The sequence below is a fragment of the Balaenoptera physalus genome (assembly GCF_965194825.1).
Source record: "Balaenoptera physalus genome assembly, chromosome: 17".
Lineage (NCBI taxonomy): Eukaryota > Metazoa > Chordata > Mammalia > Artiodactyla > Balaenopteridae > Balaenoptera > Balaenoptera physalus.
In genome coordinates this window covers 3226534-3234964 of record NC_138895.1, presented here as the reverse complement: position 1 = coordinate 3234964, position 8431 = coordinate 3226534, and positions in this window count along the sequence as shown.

Here is an 8431-nt window from a genome sequence, read left to right as displayed (position 1 = left end):
GATATACCTGGATCAAAATTTTCCTGATTAATCATCTGTTGTGAGGAATACGAGTTGTTGTTTCCTATTTTCACTCTCATAAACCAGGACATGATGAAAAACCTTGCAGTTTTCCCATTATTTCCTATGATTAAAATCCTAGGATTGAATTTACCATGGATCAAAGGATGTTTACTTTTGAAATTTTGATACATGTTCATATTGCTCCCTGGAAAGGTCGATCCAATCTTCACTCTCACCAATAGCATGAGATTTCCAATAAAACCATCTTGGATGCTTAATGAAACAGACTCCCACCTTGAGATACTAACACCTGCTATGTCACACATACACAAGTGTATCAGTTTTCTTCTCAGATCATTCATTTATCTTTTTTTTGATATGGTCTAAACATATACATAACATTTTGATTAAAAGCAATTTTCCAGTGTAAAAATCTGTACACAGACCAGAGGGCAGACAGCAGAAGCAAGAACTACAATTCTGCAGCCTGTGGAAGGAAAACCACATTCACAGAAAGATAGACAAAATGAAAAGGCAGAGGACTTTGTACCAGAAGAAGAAACAAGATAAAACCCCAGAAAAACAACTAAATGAAGTGGAGATAGGCAACCTTCCAGAAAAAGAATTCAGAATAATGATAGTGAAGATGATCCAGGACCTCGGAAAAAGAATGGAGGCAAAGATCGAGCAGATGCAAGAAATGTTTAACAAAGACCTAGAAGAATTAAAGAACAAAGACCTAGAAGAATTAAAGAACAAAGACCTAGAAGAATTAAAGAACAAACACCTAGAAGAATTAAAGAACAAACACCTAGAAGAATTAAAGAACAAACAAACAGAGATGAACAATACAATAACTGAAATGAAAAATACATTAGAAGGAATCAATAGCAGAATAACTGAGGCAGAAGAATGGATAAGCGACCTGGAAGACAGAATGGTGAAATTCACTGCTGCAGAACAGAATAAAGAAAAAAGAATGAGAAGAAATGAAGACAGCCTAAGAGACCTCTGGGACAATATTAAATGCAAAAACATTCACATGATAGGGGTCCCAGAAGGAGAAGAGAGAGAGAAAGGACCTGAGAAAATATTTGAAGAGATTATAGTCAAAAACTTCCCTAACATGGGAAAGGAAATAGCCACCCAACTCCAGGAAACGCAGAGAGTCCCAGGCAGGATAAACCCAAGGAGAAACATGCTGAGACACATAGTAATCAAATTGACAAAAAACTAAAAACAAAGAGAAATTATTGAAAGCAACAAGGGAAAACCGACAAATAACATACAAGGGAACTCCCATAAGGTTAACAGCTGATTTCTCAGCAGAAACTGTACAAGCCAGAAGGGAGTAGCACGATATACTTAAAGTGATGAAAGGGAAGCAGCTACAACCAAGATTACTCTAACTGGCAATGATCCCATTCAGACTTGACGTAGAAATCCAAAGCTTTATAGACAAGCAAAAGCTAAGAGAATTCAGCACTACCAAACCAGCTCTACAACAAATGCTAAAAAACTTCTCTAAGTGGGAAACACAAGAGAAGAAAAGGACCTAAAAAAACAAACGCATAACAATTCAGAAAATGGTAATAGGAACATACATATCGATAATTACCTTAAACGTGAATGGACTAAATGCTCCAACTAAAAGACACAGGCTCACTGAATGGATACAAAGACAAGACCCATATGTATGCCATTTACAAGAGACCTACTTCAGACCTAGGGACACATACACACTGAAAGTGAGGGGATGGAAAGAGATATTCCATGCAAGTGGAAATCAAAAGAAAGCTGGAGTAGCAATACTCATACCAGATAAAATAGACTTTAAAATAAAGACTATTACAAGAGACAAAGAAGGACACTACATAATGATCAAGGGATCAATCCAAGAAGAAGACATAACAATTAGAAATGTATATGCACCCAACATAGGAACACCTCAATACATAAGGCAACTGCTAACAGCTATAAAAGAGGAAATAGACAGTAACACAATAATAGTGGGGGACTTTAACACCTCACTTACACCAATGGACAGATCATCCAGACAGAAAATTAATAAGGAAACACAAGCTTTGAATGACATAATAGAGCAAATAGATTTAACTGATATTTACAGGACATTCCATCCAGAAACAGCAGATTACACTTTCTTCTCAAGTACACACAGAATATTCTCCAGGAGGATCACATCTTGGGTCACAAATCAAGCCTCAGTAAATTTAAGAAAATTGAAGTAATATCAAGCATCTTTTCTTACCACAATGCTATGAGATTAGCAATCAATTACAGGGGGGAAAAAACGTAAAACACACACACACATGCAGGCTAAACAATACATTACTAAATAACCAAGAGATCACTGAAGAAATCAAAGAGGAAATCAAAAAATACCTAGAGACAAATGACAACAAAAACATGACAATCCAAAACCTATGGGATGCGGCAAAAGCAGTTCTAAGAGGGGAAGTTTATAGCAATACAAGCCTACCTCTAAAAACAAGAAAAATCTCAAATAAACAATCTAACCTTACACCTAAAAGAACTAGAGGAAGAAGAACAAACAAAACCCAAAGTTAGCAGAAGGAAAGAAATCATAAAGATCAAAGCAGAAATAAATGAAATAGAAACAAAGAAAACAATAGCAAAGATCAATAAAACTAAAAGCTGGTTGTTTGAGAAGATAAACAAAATTGATAAACCTTTAGTCAGACTCATCAAGAAAAAGAGGGAGAGGACTCAAATCAATAAAATTAGAAATGAAAAAGGAGAAGTTACAACAGACAACCGCAGAAACACAAAGCATCCTAAGAGATTACTACAAGCAACTCTATGCCAATAAAATGGGCAACCTGGAAGAAATGGACAATATCTTAGAAAGGTATAACTTTCCAAGACTGAACCAGGAAGAAATAGAAACTATGAACAGACCAATCACAAGTAATGAAATTGAAACTGTGATCAAAAATCTTCCAACAAACAAAAGTCCAGGACCAGATGGCTTCACAGGTGAATTCTATCAAGCATTTAGAGAAGAGCTAACACCCATCCTTCTCAAACTCTTCCAAAAAATTGCAGAGGAAGGAACACTCCCAAACTCATTCTATGAGACCACCATCACCCTGATACCAAAACCAGACAAAGATACTACAGAAAAAGAAAATTACAGACCAATGTCACTGATGAATATAGATGCAAAAGTCCTCAACAAAATCCTAGCAAACAAAATCCAACAGCACATTAAAAGGATCATACACCATGATCAAGTGGGATTTATCCCAGGGATGCAAGGATTCTTCAATATATGCAAGTCAATCAATGTGATACACCATATTAATAAATTGAAGAATAAACACCATATGATCATCTCAGTAGATGCAGAAAAAGCTTTTGACAAAATTCAACACCCATTTATGATAAAAACTCTCCAGAAAGTGGGCATAGAGGGAACCTACCTCAACATAATAAAGGCCATAGACAACAAACCCACAGCAAATATCATTCTCAATGGTGAAAAACTGAAAGCATTTCCTCTAAGATCAGGAACAAGACAGGGATGTCCACTTTCGCCACTATTATTCAACATAGTCTTGGAAGTCCTAGCCACAGCATTCAGAGAAGAAAAAAAAATAAAAGGAATACAAATTGGAAAAGAAGAAGTAAAACTGTCACTGTTTGCAGATGACATGATGCTATACACAGAGAATCCTCAAGATGCCACCAGAAAACTACTAGAGCTAATCAATGAATGTGGTAAAGTTTCAGGATACAGAATTAATGCACAGAAATCTCTTGCATTCCTATACACTAACAACAAAAGATCAGAAAGAGAAATTAAGGCAACAATCCCATTCACCACTGCAAAAAAAGAATAAAATACCTAGGAATAAACCTACCTAAGGAGACAAAAGACCTGTATGCAGAAAACTATAAGACACTGATGAAAGAAATCAAAGATGACACAAACAGATGGAGAGATATACCATGTTCTTGGATTACAAGAATCAATATTGTGAAAATGACTATACTACCCAAAACAATCTACATATTCAATGCAATCCCTATCAAATTACCAGTGGCATTTTTTACAGAACTAGAACAAAAAAATCTTAAAATTTGTATGGAGACACAAAAAAAACCCGAATAGCCAAAGCATTCTTGAGGGAAAAAAACGGAGCTGGAGGAATCAGACTCCCTGACCTCAGGCTATACTACAAAGCTACAGTAATCAAAACAATATGGTACTGGCACAAAAACAGAAATACAGATCAATGGAACAGGATAGAAAGCCCAGAGATAAACCCACGAACCTATGGTCCACTAATCTATGACAAAGGAGGCAAGGATATACAATGGAGAAAAGACAGTCTCTTCAGTAAGTGGTGATGGGAAAACTGGACAGCTACATGTAAAAGAATGAAATTAGGACACTCCCTAATACCACACACAAAAATAAACTCAAAATGGATTAGAGACCTAAATATAAGATCGGACACTGTAAAACTCTTAGAGGAAAACATAGGAAGAACACTCTTTGACATAAATCACAGCAAGATCTTTTTTGATCCACCTCCTAGAGTAATGGAAATAAAAACAAAAATAAATAAATGGAACCTAATGAAACCTAAAAGCTTTTGCAAAGCAAACTACAAACAAGATGAAAAGACAACCCTCAGAATGGGAGAAAATATTTGCAAACGAATCAACAGACAAAAGATTAATCTCCAAAATATATAAACAGCTCTTGAAGCTCAATATTAAAGAAACAAACAACCCAACCCAAAAATGGGCAGAAGACCTAAATAGACATTTCTTCAAAGAAGACGTACAGATGGCCAAGAAGCACATGAAAAGCTGCTCAACATCACTAATTATTAGAGAAATGCAAATCAAAACTACAATGAGGTATCACCTCACTCCTGTTAGAATGGGCATCATCAGAAGATCTACAAACAGCAAATACTGGTGAGGGTGTGGAGGAAAGGGAACCCTCTTGCACTCTTGGTGGGAATGTAAATTGATACAGCCACTATGGAGAACAGTATGGAAGTTCCTTAAAAAACCAAAAATAGAATTACCATATGACCCAGCAATCCCACTACTGGGCATATACCCTGAGAAAACCATAATTCAAAAAGACACATGCACCCCAATGTTCACTGCAGCACTATTTACAATAGCCAGGTCATGGTAGCAACCTAAATGCCCATCGACAGATGAATGGATAAAGAAGATGTGGTACATATATACAATGGAGTATTACTCAGCCATAAAAAGGAACGAAATTGAGTCATTTGTAGAGATGTGGATGTACCTAGAGACTGTCATACAGAGTGAAGTAAGTCAGAAAGAGAAAAACAAATATTGTATATTAACGCATATATGTGGAACCTAGAAAAATGGTACAGATGAACCAGTTTGCAGGGCAGAAATAGAGACACAGATGTAGAGAACAAATGTATGGACACCAAGGGGGGAAAGTGGCAGGGGTGGTGGTGGTGGGATGAACTGGGAGATTGGGATTGACATGTATACACTGATGTGTATAAAATGGATGACTAATAGGAACCTGCTGTATAAAAAAATAAATAAAATAAAATTCAAAAATTCAAAAAAAATCTGTACAGAACAGTCCAAATCTCATTAAAATATATGCATAGAAAAAAGCCTGGGAAAATGCCCTCCAAAATATTAATAATGATTTTCTTTAGATTGTGGTGGCAAGAAGTGTGATTTGTATTTTCTTCTTCACAATTTTTATAGTTTCCAAATTTTTAAGAATTCATCCTTAGGAAAGCTTATTATATCAAAGCAGTGCACAGTATTAAGCAAATTATTCCAGTGATAAATTATTCCATTGCAAAAATTCAATTCTTTAAACCCTCTGTGCTAGTTAAATCTGGGGAATCATATCTGGATGCATGAAGGTGCTGGTGGGCCCATGAGGCTGTAGGCAGGCCTCCCTTTGCATGGTTGGGCTGTAAAAATGACCATGCACACTGAAACCATGCTCGGTCCCATAACATCAAAGGGGAAAGTATGATTGTTCTGTGACTTTTTAAACTTTTTGTCAAAATATTTAAAACTCTTGGACTTCCCTGGTGGTGCAGTGGTTAAGAATCCTCCTGCCAATGCAGGGGACATGGGTTTGAGCCCTGGTCTGGGAAGATCCCACATGCCGCAGAGCAGCTAAGCCCGTGCGCCACAACTGCTGAGCCTACGCTCTAGAGCCTGTGAGCCACAACTACTGAGCCCACATGCCACAACTACTAAAGCGCGCACGCCTAGAGCCCATGCTCTACAACAAGAGAAGCCACCACAGTGAGAAGCCCGTGCACCGCAATGAAGAGCAGCCCCTGCTCGCCACAACTAGAGAAAGCCCGCGCGCAGCAACGGAGACCCAATGCAGCCAAAAATAAATAATATAAATAAATAAATAAATTTATTTTTAAAAATAAATAAATAAAGCTCTTACTGTTATAAAGGAAAATGAAAAAAATTTAAACGTTATTAATGCTAATATTCAAATATGAATTTATATTAATTATACTAATATTCATTTAAATCCTAATGAATCCTAATTTTAAATATTAGGAACATTGAGAATAAAAATATTTTATTTCTTGAAAAACTTAAGAGCAGCTTGAACACTGTATAACTTACAGAACAAAGGGAGCATATTTTCCTTGCCTTGGTCAATTATACTCCTTTCTAAATGGATCAGCTGCCAATATTTTATAGTTTGTGCCTTTGATGTCATGAAATATCGTCAAGAATTCCCTTAACATGAAGCTTTTTGCCAGCGTCACGGTCTCTGGGACATTGTCGTCCTTTTCTCACAACCATGGTCCTTGTTTACGTTAAGTTCCTCTAGGCTGAACGACTAGAAGCTCTTGGGGCAGCAGGGTCAACAGTGCTATGGTCCGGTTTCGCTTCTATAATTCCATTGATGTTTCACTCAGATTTCACTTCCAGCATGGTCAGTTTTTGCTTCTTTGCTGCACTTTTGTCTTCGTCGGCCAGTTTCCTTTTCTGTGTCTATTTTCAGGAAATGTCACAGGGGTTTACAACTGGGAGACAAGGAGGCAACAGAGCTACATGCTTTGCTGCCTGTGTGTGACCTGAGTAAGCGCTCAGGGACCCATCACCAAAAGACTTTGAAAGATGTGATGACACACACCCGCTATTTATGTAATGACATACACGCTGAAGACCTAGCAGTTAAATTTGTACTTTATCCACTTACAGTTCATGTATCGTGGGCACTGACGTTTTAACTGAGTTGTTGGGGGGCTGCTTTATTGAGCTGAACGGGAGTAAATGAAAATTCATGCATATCGGGACCAACCAACACAGGGGCTGCCTGTGTTGTTCTTACTCGCACATGCCAATAACTTGGAGGAAACTTAGGGAGAGAATAGGACCTAAGCCCCGCCTCCTATTCCCTACATTATATCTATGCAAGATCTTTCCTTTACCTATTTGCTACAGTAGCTAAAATCCCACTGATGGTCAGCAACCCTTTGGTGTTAATACCCTGCCCTCCTTTGATCAATATTTACTGAGTACGTCCTGTTCCACACACAAGGAACGTAGTGGGAGAAGAGCAGAGAGGGATGTAAACGGAGCTTCTATTCCAAAGGAGAGAGTCAGAAAACAAAATGAACAAATAAACCTAAAGCATGATTTCTGCCTGTGAAACTTGCTTTGGAAAAAGTAGAAAGGGCGATGTGATAGAAGCGAAGGCAGAGTGGGTGGGAGGAGGCTTGTAAGCGTGAAGGAGAGCAAAGGCCCGCTGAGATTTCAGATGAGCTGCGCCCTGATGATGAGAAGGAAACAGGTTTCAGAAAATGAAAATGCATTTGGAGTGTTTGAAAAAAAAGCAAAGAGTGCGGCTGGGGCCCCCGGGTGAGGAGGGGAGGAAGGGGATGTGGGATGGCAGAGCTGGGCCAGATCTCGGAAGGCCTGCAGGGCCCCAGAACGGAATGGGGTTTTATTCCACTTACAATGGGAAAAGGTTGGAAAGTGTTAGGCAAAGGACTGGCGTGATAAGAGCTTTGTTAAGATGGAAATATATCTGGGAAGGGTGACAAGCTGCTGCCAGTTGGAAATAGAAATGGTAATTCTGTAGCTGAGCCGAGCAGAATAATTTGGGATGAGGGGTGCCAGCCACACTGAGTAAGATGAATTGGAACTCCTCCGTGCAGGGATGCAGGTGCTCCAGGGCACCCAGGACCATCAGGAGGACAATGGGCACCCCTGGGCAGGAGGCCGACCCACGCTGCCAGGTGCTCTCCGGGCTCGGTGATCCGGCCAACAGCAGCCAGTGTGCTGGAGGCATAGACACTGCCTGCTAAAAACGGCAGTTTTCTATCCTGAAGGTTGTCATTGCCTGGTGTCCTTTTTCATTTCTTATCTA